Raw genomic sequence first — 12,407 nt, 5'->3', positions numbered from 1 at the left:
GTATGTGGTAAGGGTTAATTAAGCTTTTTTGGTTTTTCTTTCTGAGAGGGAGTTGTTTGCAACACTTGTTGAAAAAAATATTTAAACCCTCTGAACTGCTTTGGCACCTTAGTCTAAAGTCAACTGACCGAACAAGTGTGGGTCGATTTCTGAGTTCACTAGTCTGTGCCATTCATCTATATAACTATCCTTAAACAAATTACTACCCTGCTATTATTATTGTGGTTTTCTAGTAAGTCTTGTAAACTGTTATATTTTACATAAAGTGAATACTGCTATCTTCAGAAACCTAAGTCCCTCTGAAACAGTTGTTTACTATAGAATGTAGATAAAGACCTGCACTGATTTAAGAAGATACCATTTCTCCAAGATGAAAGAACTGCTATTCTTGGTAGTTATTTTAGGTGTTTTGTTTTCCTGTGTTCCACAGACAGGGGGTTTATTGACCGTAGGGGACCCACAGATAGAATTCAGGGCACCCATGTTCTTGGATCTTGGAGAAAATGTACTTCTTTATTTTCACTAATTGCTAATTCTAATTTAGGGTTTTCTTCCATTAGAAATGTGGACAACAAACCTCAGCAGTATTGGCAGTACCTGCAACTCTTGCCAACAGAAGGTCAGATATTTTCATGTCACATTACAGTTGTGGCCAGTATCTTCAAATACTGTTTGCTGACATTTATTGTTACTTAAAAATCATAGTTTTTAGAACTGCTACTTGATCTTTTTATTCTGTGAGTTAATAAAGAAACATACACATACTACTAAATCATAACTTTAAAAAATTATTTTAATAATGATCTCAGTATGACTGGTTTGCTTTGTCGTATTATGTATTTCAGTTTGTATTTAAAAGAAAATGTTTAACAAAAAAGAAAAAAGAAAATGTTTGAGAAGGGGCCCAAAGATATTTCCAGATGGCCAAAGGGGTCTGTGGCACAGAAATTGGTTTTGTCCTCTGTACTCCCATTTCACAGACCTACTGCTTAGGTTGTCTCCCATTAAAAGTGTCTTTATGGCTTCAGTTTAGACTACTGCAATATTACCAGCTCTGCCTTATTTCATCTTATACTATATATAATTATAATATATTGTATATTATTGCATCTTATTAAGAAAGGTTCAAAAAGCCTTTATTAAACATGTGAGATTAGACAATGCTGCAGGTCAGAATCTGGAGATTCAAAGGTATGTCACATGGTTCCCACCTTTGGGGAATTTAGGTTCCACTAGGCAGATAAGGAAGTAGGCATGGCAATTTACAGTCTATGTGCCCTAATGAGCATACATGGGAGTAAGATGATGTTCTTACCCTTCACTTGGATGGTGGTGGAGGTGTGGGCCGAGTATCAGCAAATGCTTCCCACAGGAATTGACGCATATGAGGATACCTGGAGAATAAGAAAGCAGTAACTAGAATGGGAAGAGACTATTTCACACAGAGGATACATGAGCAAGCATCCAACTCAACTCTGCCTGGAGCCCTGGGGCAGAAGAATGGCCCAGGGAGGAACGATGCATTGCCTACCCCCAACTCCCCTGGGATGTGTCAAGGAAGACCATCATTCTCAACAGTGCAGAAGCCCAAACAGCTTCCCACTCTTGATTAGAATATTCAGCTTAGGATCCCCCTGGGTGGCGCAGCGGTTTGGCGCCTGCCTTTGGCCCAGGGTGCAATCCTGGAGACCCGGGATCGAATCCCACTTCGGGCTCCCGGTGCATGGAGCCTGCTTCTCCCTCTGCCTGTGTCTCTGCCTCTCTCTCTCTCTGTGACTATCGTAAATAAATAAGTTGAAAAAAATTAAAAATATTTTAAAAAAAAGAATATTCAGCTTGCATTTACCAGTCTAACAGGCATTTTCTCTGAGGTCCTTCTTCTCTCCCAGAAGCTGTTAAGTGCTGAGCCCTTGGCCAGTGGAGCCCTTTTTGAAAGGGCCCCTCCCTATTTCCTGTGCCTTCTTCAGGGCGCCCTCCACAGGCTCTGTGTCTTCTCCATCATGTGTCTCCAAGGCTGTAGCCAGTCTCCTTCACTCCTAGACTGGTGGGTGGTGCATGATCACGCACTTAGACACCATGGGCCAACAGTAAAGATACCGTATCTGATATTCAGATGCAGGCTCATAGCCTGGATCTCTTTAGCACTTCAGCCGCGGGGACCCAGTCTAGAGCAGCGAGGTCCTCTCCCATCCTGGATTGAATAAGTCATTCATTACATCCTAAACAGAGATTGTTGTTCCTAAGAGACATTCCTATTTAAACTGTCCTCAAGCCAGGCAGCAGCAGGGGCTGCTCAGGTAATTAGGGACTAATTGACTCTTTAGCACTCTTATCAGCTGTGACAGTCTTTCCTGCCTGTGTCCGCCAGGATACTGGGACCTTTCTCTGTGATGGGCTCCATTTTCACTTTGTTTATCAGGACCTAAATGGAGTGAATTCCAGCCTCATATCCCTGATATTCTCATAAAGATAAGACTGTAGATGTAAAATCTTTATATTTTTAATGGCTTCTGTTTAGTCCAGGGCTCTGTTTAGTCCGGGAAATTGTTTCATCTTGCTCAGTTGGGAAACAGACTGCCTACCTTTTAGAGGTTTCCACTTCCAATTACTGAGGTGACATTACACTTTCTGAGAAAGAGGATGGTGCCTTTTCTTGCTCTTGGGTAGGAGAAGAATTTTGTTGTTGCTCTTGGTAGGCATTTTAATCATGACCATAAAATTTCATGGCTTCACTTACCTGGCATTATTCTTTTCTCTCAGAGGAAAGGCAGTATTTTCCCCATGGAGGATCAGTGTATTCATTTCCTTCCTTTTCTCCACAGCATGTTCTGAACGTATTCACTGCTAGGCATAGGACAAACAGTAAAAATGGTATGTTTTCTGCCCCTCCAGGAATGGACAGAGAGATACAAACCATTTAAAAGTAAGTGCAATAGTGTCATGTTCCTCTGTACACAGTGAAGTCGGGACATAATAAAAAAAGATAGTGATTTATATGTGGAGGCAAGATCATAAATATTGAAGGATGATGTAGGAAAAGTGTTGACTAGAAGAGAAAGGGATGTTAGCTCTCCTGGAAGAGGTATCAGTGAAGGCAAAGTCCAGATGTAGACAACACTTGAGATATTGTGGGAATCACAGAAAGTCTAGACGCTTTGGAACTGTGGTAGATGGAGTGCAGCCAAAGATTGTGTTGATGAAGTAACCAGGAAAAGCATCATGGAAGACTAGGATGCCATGTTAAAGAGCTTGGATTTTCCTGTAAGAAAATGGGAAGGCCATAGAAGAGTTACAGGCAGGGGTAGGAGGCTGACGCCAAGGAAACCAGGAGGGTATTTATGAGGCCCTGAACCGAGCGACAGAGTAGCAGGAGCGAGGAGAGGAGAGATGGTGAGGAAAATGTAAGTGGTTGAATGACAATGACTTCATACTTAAATGATTTGGATGGAGGGAGGAGTCTAGGGTGATTTTAGTTGGTTTGACAGGAAAGTTTAATTTTGGACATGTTGATCTTGGGATGCTAGGGGAACAGCCATGGGGAATGGCAATGTCCATCAGGCAGTTGGGTAAACATGACTAAAAGCTCAGGAGAGAGATTCAGGAGCGAGAGTTAGCCTAAAAATTAAATCTGAGTGGGCCTCTTGAGACACAGGCAGTTGTGGAGGCCATGACGTTTCTTGAAAAGTGTGTGGATTGAAAAAAGCCCAACACAGAGCATTCAAAGGAAAAACAAATATATTTAAATGACAAATAGAGAACAGTCTGCAAAGAAGGCTGGGAGGGAACAAATAGTGGAAGGAGAAAACTCTAGAGAAGTGGCTCTTTTGGCTTCTGGGAAGGAGGTTCCTGGGGGTCACGTGTCCTCTCCACCTCCCTGAATCTTATGGCCTGTTTCTTTCTGTATTCTCTTTCTTCTGTTTCAGGATCTCTTCCTCTGCTCATTTGTAGTTTCTGACCCTCACAATTTTGGTTTCACAAGGTCAAATGTTGCTTCCAGAATCTCTTTATACATCATGACCTTTTAGCTCCCATGCCAGTGTTTTCTATTTCTAATTCCTAAGAAAGAGAATCTGATAGGTCTGACGCTTCTTTTTGAGTCAGGTCACATCAGGGATCTAGGCTACTATGACCAGGTGTCTCTACTCCCACTCCTATCACCTGTGATCTTAGGAATAAAATATGGCTGCCCAGGTTCATCCTTTGGCAGGAGATATGGGCAAAAAGAAAAAACAAAAAGTGGTCAAGAATGACATCTATAGTTTATGTAAGTTTAAAGACGGGAATCCTCAATAACGGCAGATACCATGGCATGTCAACAAAGAGTCCTCTGGGTCTAATGATATGGATGCCAGCTAAGGCACTGGCCAGTTGCTGGGATGGCAAAGAGGCATCTGGTTGCTGTGAGCTGGCAATAAATGAAGGCACAAAGTAGAGACATAGAGTTGTAGCTTCCCCTCAACCACAATCTTAACCTCAATCTTTATAATATAAAGGCAAGGAAGGAGGGGATGATATTGATACAGGACACAGAGGGTAGTGGTAATTGTCCTTTTTTTCCTTCTCAAACATATATTTTATTTTTTTAGGTATTTGCCCTTGTTGAGTAGAACTGTGGGTCAGGACTTTGGAGCACAGATAACAGAACTACCATTAGAACAAGAAAGGATCTCTTTAAATAAGCCTGTGGGAAGGAGGGCAGGAGAAAAGCAAGGTGGGTGATCTGCTGGAAAAGTAAGATGTTGACAAAGGGGACTGAATTCTACTTTGCAAAGTCTCTCTCCCTTCACCCAAACCTTACCTAACACAGGCCGTTACACACTTTCTTAACCAAATGAACAAACAAATTCCTATAGTGGCTAGAAGTTTATAGTCATGAGGTTCCTCTCTGTTCCTGGAGGAGAAGGGGAGCAGTGATATAATGAAATAGTACTGATCTTGGGAGTCAGAAGACCTGGGTCCCCTTGGGAAAATCATGTCCATGTCTTTGAACTCCACTGTAGAGTGGGAATATTTTACTTACAATGACACAGGAATACCAATATACGGTGGAAATTTAGAAGAAGAAATAATCAAGCCTGCTAAGGTCACTTGGGGAAGAGTGAAGAGTTCCAGAGAAAGTGACATTTGAGGTGGGTCATGAAATATGAGGAGAGGTCACCAGGCTAGAAGGTAAGGAAAGGGGTTTGACTTGAGCTAAGTGTACAGTATCATTCACAGAAAGTGACCACCAGAGGCCTCTTACGACCTGGGAATTACCAAAAGACCTGGAACTACATGCCTTTGCTCTGTCGCCTGAACAAAACATATGCATCTCCAATCAGTTAGCCCATCATGCTTTTAAGTCTATACTGCTATATATATTCTCCCTCCTTCTTACTCATTCTACTGCTGCTATCCTTTTCCACTGAGGCCTTCTGGAAATCCTTCTTTAGAGAAAACCAACTACCCTGTGCCATCATCTTTTTCACCACCTTTTTCACTACCTTTCCTGAAGCTTAATATGTGTTTACTGTCAATTGATGTTATTTTCCTATATAAATTTTCTGAATAATTTTTTTCAAGTATTCTTCTCTCTCTAGATATACCACTTGAATACCCATAACTTAGAAAACCATTTATGGATCTTGAGCTCTAACTTCCCTATGGGTTTTAGGCATATTAGATATATTTATTATTTGGGTGTTGCACAGACACAGCATATTCAAAATTGAACAATAATCCTCCTAATTCTCAAGCAACCCTAGACTTTCTTCCTCAGGAAATGGCCTACTACACAGCTAGCCTCCCAAACTAGAAACTTGGGGGGATATAAAGGGTGAGTAACCTAAACTTCACTTTCTCCCTTACCTGTGATACACAATCAGTAACCCAAGTCATGGTCATTTGAGCCCTTGAATTAATTATTTTTTTCTTTCCATTTCTATTTCCTCTGCCATAAGCCAGTTTATCACTTTGCATTTAGGTTTCTGAAATAGGCTCTTAACTGCTGTCCTGGCCTTCAGCTTGGTTCTACTCCCTAGCCGTATAGTCCATCCTCTACCCTTATAGTCACAGTGATTTTTCTAAAATAGGAACATAAACGCATACTCTCTTCTTCAACTCCTCAATGGATCCTTCTGCCTTGAGAGGAAATGTAGTTCTTTAGGCAGGGCATTCATGGTCTTCTAGATCTAGAATCCTGTCAAGCCTCTTTGTGGTCTCTTCTTCATACTCACTGTTCACATCAATCTACTTTCAGGCCCCTATGGAGGCATCCTGTCTCGTGTTTTTTAAATAATTGTTGCTAATTCTTATTGAGAAGTTACTATTTACAAAGATCTCCCTTCTCACAACCCAAGTGATCTGTTATTATTTTCTCCCAGTTGACAGATGAAAAAAATGAGGCATAAATCATTTAAGTAACCTAACCAAGGTGACACAGCTAGGAGGGACACAACTAGAATTTGAACTCTATCAGTCTCTCTCTAGAATCTATTCTTTTAACACTATATATAGCATTACCACACTGCCCCTTCTTCTAGAAGACCTACCTCTTTTTTCACTTTGCTTACCTCATACTTACTCTTCATCCACTTAATCTGGCTTCTCCTTCCATCAAAATTCTGAAAAATCTCTCACAAAAAATATCAGTGAACTCCAAAGGAAAATTTTCCATTCTCTTCTTAACTTCTTAACTTGATCTCTCAAATGTTTTCAACCATTGGTCACTCTATAGGCCCTGAAATATCTTCTTCTGTGGTTCGTATGATGATACATAATTGGTCTGATTTATCTCTGAATGTGCTTTCTCCTCTACAGAATCTTCATACTTGAGTCCTTAAAGATTCAGTCCTAGTTTCCCCATTCTTCTCTTCCTATGCTCTTTGCACTGAGTATCTCATCCATGTCATAGGTTCGATTTCCATTGATATGTTAATAACTTCTAAACTTGTATTCCCTTTGTTCTATAAAGACCCTAAACACACAATGCTTCTTTAACATTGCTTGAATTTCTCAAAAGTACCCTACACTCAATATATTCAAAATGGAATGGTCAGTTTTCTTCCATATATTGCTCTTCAATGTACCTTAGCACCACCTTTCAGCTAGTCAAATGATCTAAACAACTGGTCCCATCGACCAAAGAACACTAGGAAAAAAAACCCTCTAGTCCAAGTTAGATTTATTTCACTTAATACTACAGCTGAGAGAATGCACTCCAGAGGAACTACAGGTTGTCTTAGTAAAGGAAAGTTTTAGGAGCTTCTTATAAGATTTAAGGGGTATTGTATGGTTATAGAGAGGATTTAAAACCATGGGGTCCAGTTTTGGATCAGAGATTGTCAAAAAGCTAGGGAAATTCAATGACTGGTTTTGCTTTACTTTTTAAAAGATTTATTTAATTTCAGAGAGAGAGAGAGAGAGAGAGAGAGAGAGAGAGAGAGAGAGAATGTGTATGCATATGCAAGAGCAGGGGGAAACATTAAGGGGGAGGGAGAGCAAAAATCTCAAGCAGACTCCATGCTATCTACAGAAGCTGACATGGGGCTTGATCTCACAACCCTAAGATCATGACCTGAGCCAAAACCAACAGTCAGTTGCTGAACTGAGTGTATTACCTTAAGTGCTCCTTTGTTTTTTGTTTTTGTTTTTTTTTTAATATAAAATAGGATCATTAGGGGATTCCTGGGTGGCTCAGCGGTTTCCCGCCTGCCTTTGGCCCAGGGCGTGATCCTGGAGTCCCTGGATGGAGTCCCGGGATGGAGTCCTACGTCGGGCTCCTGGCATGGAGCCTGCTTCTCCCTCTGCCTGTGTCTCTGCCTCTCTCTCTCTCGTGCTATGTCTATCATAAATAAATAAAAATAAATCTTTAAAAAAATAGGATCATTAAAGTAAGCTGAAGATGGTCACTGCTAAAGAAGCAGGAGTTAGGGGATCCCTGGGTGGCGCAGCGGTTTGGCGCCTGCCTTTGGCCCAGGGCGCGATCCTGGAGACCCCGGATCGAATCCCACGTCGGGCTCCCGGTGCATGGAGCCTGCTTCTCCCTCTGCCTGTGTCTCTGCCTCTCTCTCTCTCTCTGTGACTATCATAAATAAATAAAAAAAATTAAAAAAAAAAAAAAAAGAAGCAGGAGTTAGTTACATGTTAGAAGAATGATGTTGAGACTGACCTTGTCTCTTGTTCCAGATGTGCCACCTGAATGAATATCATCCATAACTGTCATTTATTTTATATTTTAGCATCTCCACGTTTTATCTAGGCAATTTTGGGAAATGTGACTTGAAGTCTCAGCTTTAATTTTCCAGTATAAACAAATAAAGGAATTATCTATTATTATGTCAAACAGAAAATTCAAAATTACTTTACATATGATTTTAGTTGCACATGTATTTTCCTTCACTTAGTACTGAAACATTTTTCAGGTTTTCTAGGAAAAAAAACCCAAATATTATTCTAGCTATTTGAAAAAAAAAATTCATCTGACTGGCAGACTATGATACCTACCCATTTAGAGGCAGGGCAAACAAGAAATCATCAATTGCTTGAGGTCTACAGAGTTATGCATCCAGCAATATCTTACTTTTCTCAAAAGGAAACTGAAAAAATGGAAGAAGACCAACACAGAACACCCAAATAATTCAGTGGTAAGACAGTCACTGTAGTGGCTAGGTGGTTAGACTCTCAAGTCAGATGCCTAAATTGAATCTTGACTTTACTGTTCCATAGCTTTCTTCCTGCCTCCTACTTGGAGCCAGTTGCTTGACCTCTCTCTGCATTTTCTCTGTAGTAAAGCAGAAGAAAGTATAGTCCCTTTCTTTCAGGATTATTGTGAGGATTGAATAAGTTAATAAAGTGCTTAGAACAGCACCTAACACGGCATAGGCACTCAATAAATATTTACTTGGCATTATTATTATAACCTTCATGTCATTTGGAGTTTAAAAACCTTTTAAAAATTGAGTAGTTGCCAAGGACACTCTGTATGAATAGTATGTATGTATTTAAGAGAAATATAAAGTTGAAGTCCCCTCTAAAATTTTTTAAACAGATCTGGCCACTCAAGAAGACTCCTTCAGAGAGGGCTGCTCAGATGCCAGCACATTTGAGGATACTGAATCTGGAATTATGTTAACATATTGGAACCTTCCATGGAGACTGGGATGGTGAAAGAGCAATTTGAATAGTAGACTTTCAAAACTGTCAAAGAAATTGATGATGTATTCCTGCTTGCCAGGAAGGGGCTTATGCAACACCTCTGGACTGAATATAAGGCCAATAAAAATGGGACTTCTAGGGAGATTCAATGAAATCTATAACTGAAGTGGTCCCATTCTTCTCTTCCTGTCAAACTGGCCATTTTGACATCTATTAACTAATACATGTAAGTGGGGTAAATATTTTTTTGATTATGACATCTGTTTAAACTGGCATGCTGGGTCTGTTCAAACTTTCAGTTAAACTACATATGCTGTTAGCATTTACTAGATTGTAGGCGGTTTCTTTGGTCCAGAGAAAGTTTGCAACAAAGATTAAATTATAGGTTATTTTTTATACTCAGATGGAGCACTCAAAAAAGTTCTTTGTATTTATTTTTTTATTTCGTGACTGGCCACTCATGCATTTTTGGAGGGTGTGTTTGAATTAAGTTTACTGGCACGTTTATGTAGAAGACTTGCTATGTTCACTGATTTTTGTCAAGTCATTAGTAGATTGCTTGCCTGTGTTTCCTTGTATTTTATGTACAGATATCTAGGCTGGAGACTATTCAAGAGGTTAGAAACTACCTAAAGTTCTAACAATAAAATAATGGGTAAACAGGATATATCTCATTAGGATGGACTTTCATGAAGTCATTAGAAAAGATCATTATGAAGGCAGTATAGAATCATGGGACAATGTTTCTTATATAATACTAGGTAAAAGAGGCAAAATACAAAAGGGTATGTTGACTGTTAAGGCAAATACAAACAATGCATGCGTTTGGACCAACTGAAAAGAACTACTTGATAGTGTGAATATGAGTAATTTAAATATATTTTCTTCACTTCTTTTTAACAAAAAGAGAAAAAGTAAGCCCTTTAAGTGGCATGATCAAATTTGTCAAGAGACAAATTTCTTGCTCATTTTTCATGGATTTGTAAAAATGACAGTCTATGTGTTAAACCAACTTGAACTTTAGCCCAAAAACCTGACTTGTTTGCCTCGATAGATTCACTTTATCTTGACTTTTTTTTTCTTTTAATTTTTATTTATTTATGATAGTCACACACACAGAGAGAGAGAGAGAGGCAGAGACACAGGCAGAGGGAGAAGCAGGCTCCATGCACCACCGGGAGCCCAACGTGGTATTTGATCCCGGGTCTCCAGGATCGCGCCCTAGGCCAAAGGCAGGCGCTAAACCGCTGCGCCACCCAGGGATCCCCGTATCTTGACTTTCTTAATAAATTCTATGCAAATTCTCATGCCAAGTGTTTGCTATCTTTATTAATATGAAAAGATATGGTGGGTGAAAAGATACCATAATCAGAGATAAACAGGCAAAGCACAGTTTATGGGGTGGAAAGTCCATTGAAAGATATGAAGGCCTTTTGAAAAGTTGTTCATAATTGCTATATATATTTTTTAGAAGTTAAGAGTCTTGAAAGATATAGATAATACAGAATATTTTCACATTCTTAACATTTACTTCCACATTAAATCTTTTACATTGTAATTAAAAGACACTGTCATAGTCAGTTGTGAGAAATGTTACAAAAAGCCCACAGTTCAAACCCAAAACTTCTATTAACAAGTCCTCTTGGAGTAATGCCTGTTTAAAGAATGTAGGCTGAAGGTAGAAGGGGTTTGTGAAATTCTGGTTTCCTTTGTATTTATTCTTTGGCAGTGACTGAAGGAAAGGGGGATCTAATCTTCTTAGATACAGACCTCTTGAGCATGAGCCAATATGTAGGTCCATTTAGGGTAAGGCTGTGAGTACCCTTAGGATTTGCATGCTCCTCAACCCTGGAATGGAATGCGGTAGACACTACAGAGCCTGGCAGGGTATTCTGTGTTCTTGGGCATAAAACTATCTCAGAGGAACCATTTTAAGACTGACTTCTCAAATGTTAAACACTTGGGGATCCCCTTAAAATACCCATTTTAATTGAGTAGATTTGGGGTAGGGACTGAGGCCCTGCATTTTAACAAGCTCCCAGATGAGGCTGATGCTATTGGTTCATAGACTGCATTTTTGAGTAATAAGCTCAGTTTAGCTGAGAAAAATAAGTGATGCTCAGCTTACTTGAGAAAAATGTGATGTAGAAAAATAAGCCTAATCTTTGTTTCCCATATATTATTCATAACTGGAAACTAATCTTTGGACAAGGAAGTATGTCATTGGAGTAGAGTCCAATTTTTATTTATCACTTTACTGTCCAGAAAGATCAGTATTGGTAACTAAAAAATACACCCTGTAACTCTTATGTTGAAGTCTTATGCATTGCTCTGTGCTCACCAGCTTTGGGGAATGTTATTGCCTTAACATTATGATGTGTGGACATCTGCTTGGATGGCTACCTTCAAAATCTTTTTTGTAATTTTCAAATTCATAAACGGATCTCTTTATAAAATTCCTTGATTATTTTCATGACCCTTTTATATATGACATGTAAAATGCCAAAGTATTTGATATTTAATAATTAGCAGTTGTTTTTAGGTTTATTTTTAGTAATTAAAATTTATTTTAAAATTAAAACTAAAGTTAATGTCTTAAGGCAGGAAACTTCTTGGTTTTCATTGGTCTTCCCAATATAATTAACCACTATTATTAGTGTTCAATTCTTCCAAATGTGGCCTCAGGATGAAACTTTCAATTTTAAATTACAAACTTCTGATTATACCTTATCATATACTTATGAGACAATAAAAACTAATGAAATATACTACCTAAAGTAGTTAAAATACATTATTTGGAATGTCAATGGGATTCTTATTAGTCAATCATTTTTTTTTAGACCTGAAAACAGTGAGCTGAAATACCTCTTAAAATGTATTTCCTATAAGAATACATTTCTATGGAAAACACATCTACATGGGGTTTTTTGGTTTCTTTTTCCTTTATTTGTATAGTTTTGAATATAGTCCTAGACCTTAATTTTTTGGCCCACTGAATTTGACCACAGAGGTAGACCAAAGGAAAGAACAAAAGGGTAGTCTTTAAGTAGATAAAGGGCATTCAAATCACTATGCTTTCGGGATAATAATTAAATTCCTAGAGTCAATGAGGAACAAGCGAAACATGCTCAAATATTACTGCTTGCTCCTTGGGTGTATATTACTGTTATGATTATTAAGGATATATATCCCTAATGCGTGTTACTAAATTATTTTGTTGTAATTGAATTTTGATTGAAATGTGAAAGCACCCAGCAGTCAGTTCACAGATG

General features: G+C 38.9%; 1 protein-coding gene across 6 annotated transcripts in view; it reads right to left on the bottom strand.

Annotated features, from left to right (window-relative positions):
- Positions 1-12,407, bottom strand: part of METTL25 (methyltransferase like 25) — a 134,497-nt gene that overhangs the window by 9,405 nt on the left and 112,685 nt on the right. For 3 of the 6 annotated variants that reach the window (XR_008666705.1, XR_008666702.1, XR_008666706.1), the window contains 3 exons: positions 2,738-2,844; positions 1,847-2,191; positions 1,316-1,394 (listed from right to left, as the gene is read on the bottom strand). The gene's annotated coding sequence lies outside the window, so the exon portion shown is untranslated. The other 3 variants (XR_008666703.1, XR_008666704.1, XM_055342137.1) reach the window with 3 other exon arrangements.

This window comes from Nyctereutes procyonoides, unplaced genomic scaffold, assembly GCF_905146905.1.
Source record: "Nyctereutes procyonoides isolate TBG_1078 unplaced genomic scaffold, NYPRO_anot_genome, whole genome shotgun sequence".
Classification (NCBI taxonomy): domain Eukaryota; kingdom Metazoa; phylum Chordata; class Mammalia; order Carnivora; family Canidae; genus Nyctereutes; species Nyctereutes procyonoides.
This window is presented reverse-complemented; position numbering and strand designations above follow the sequence as displayed.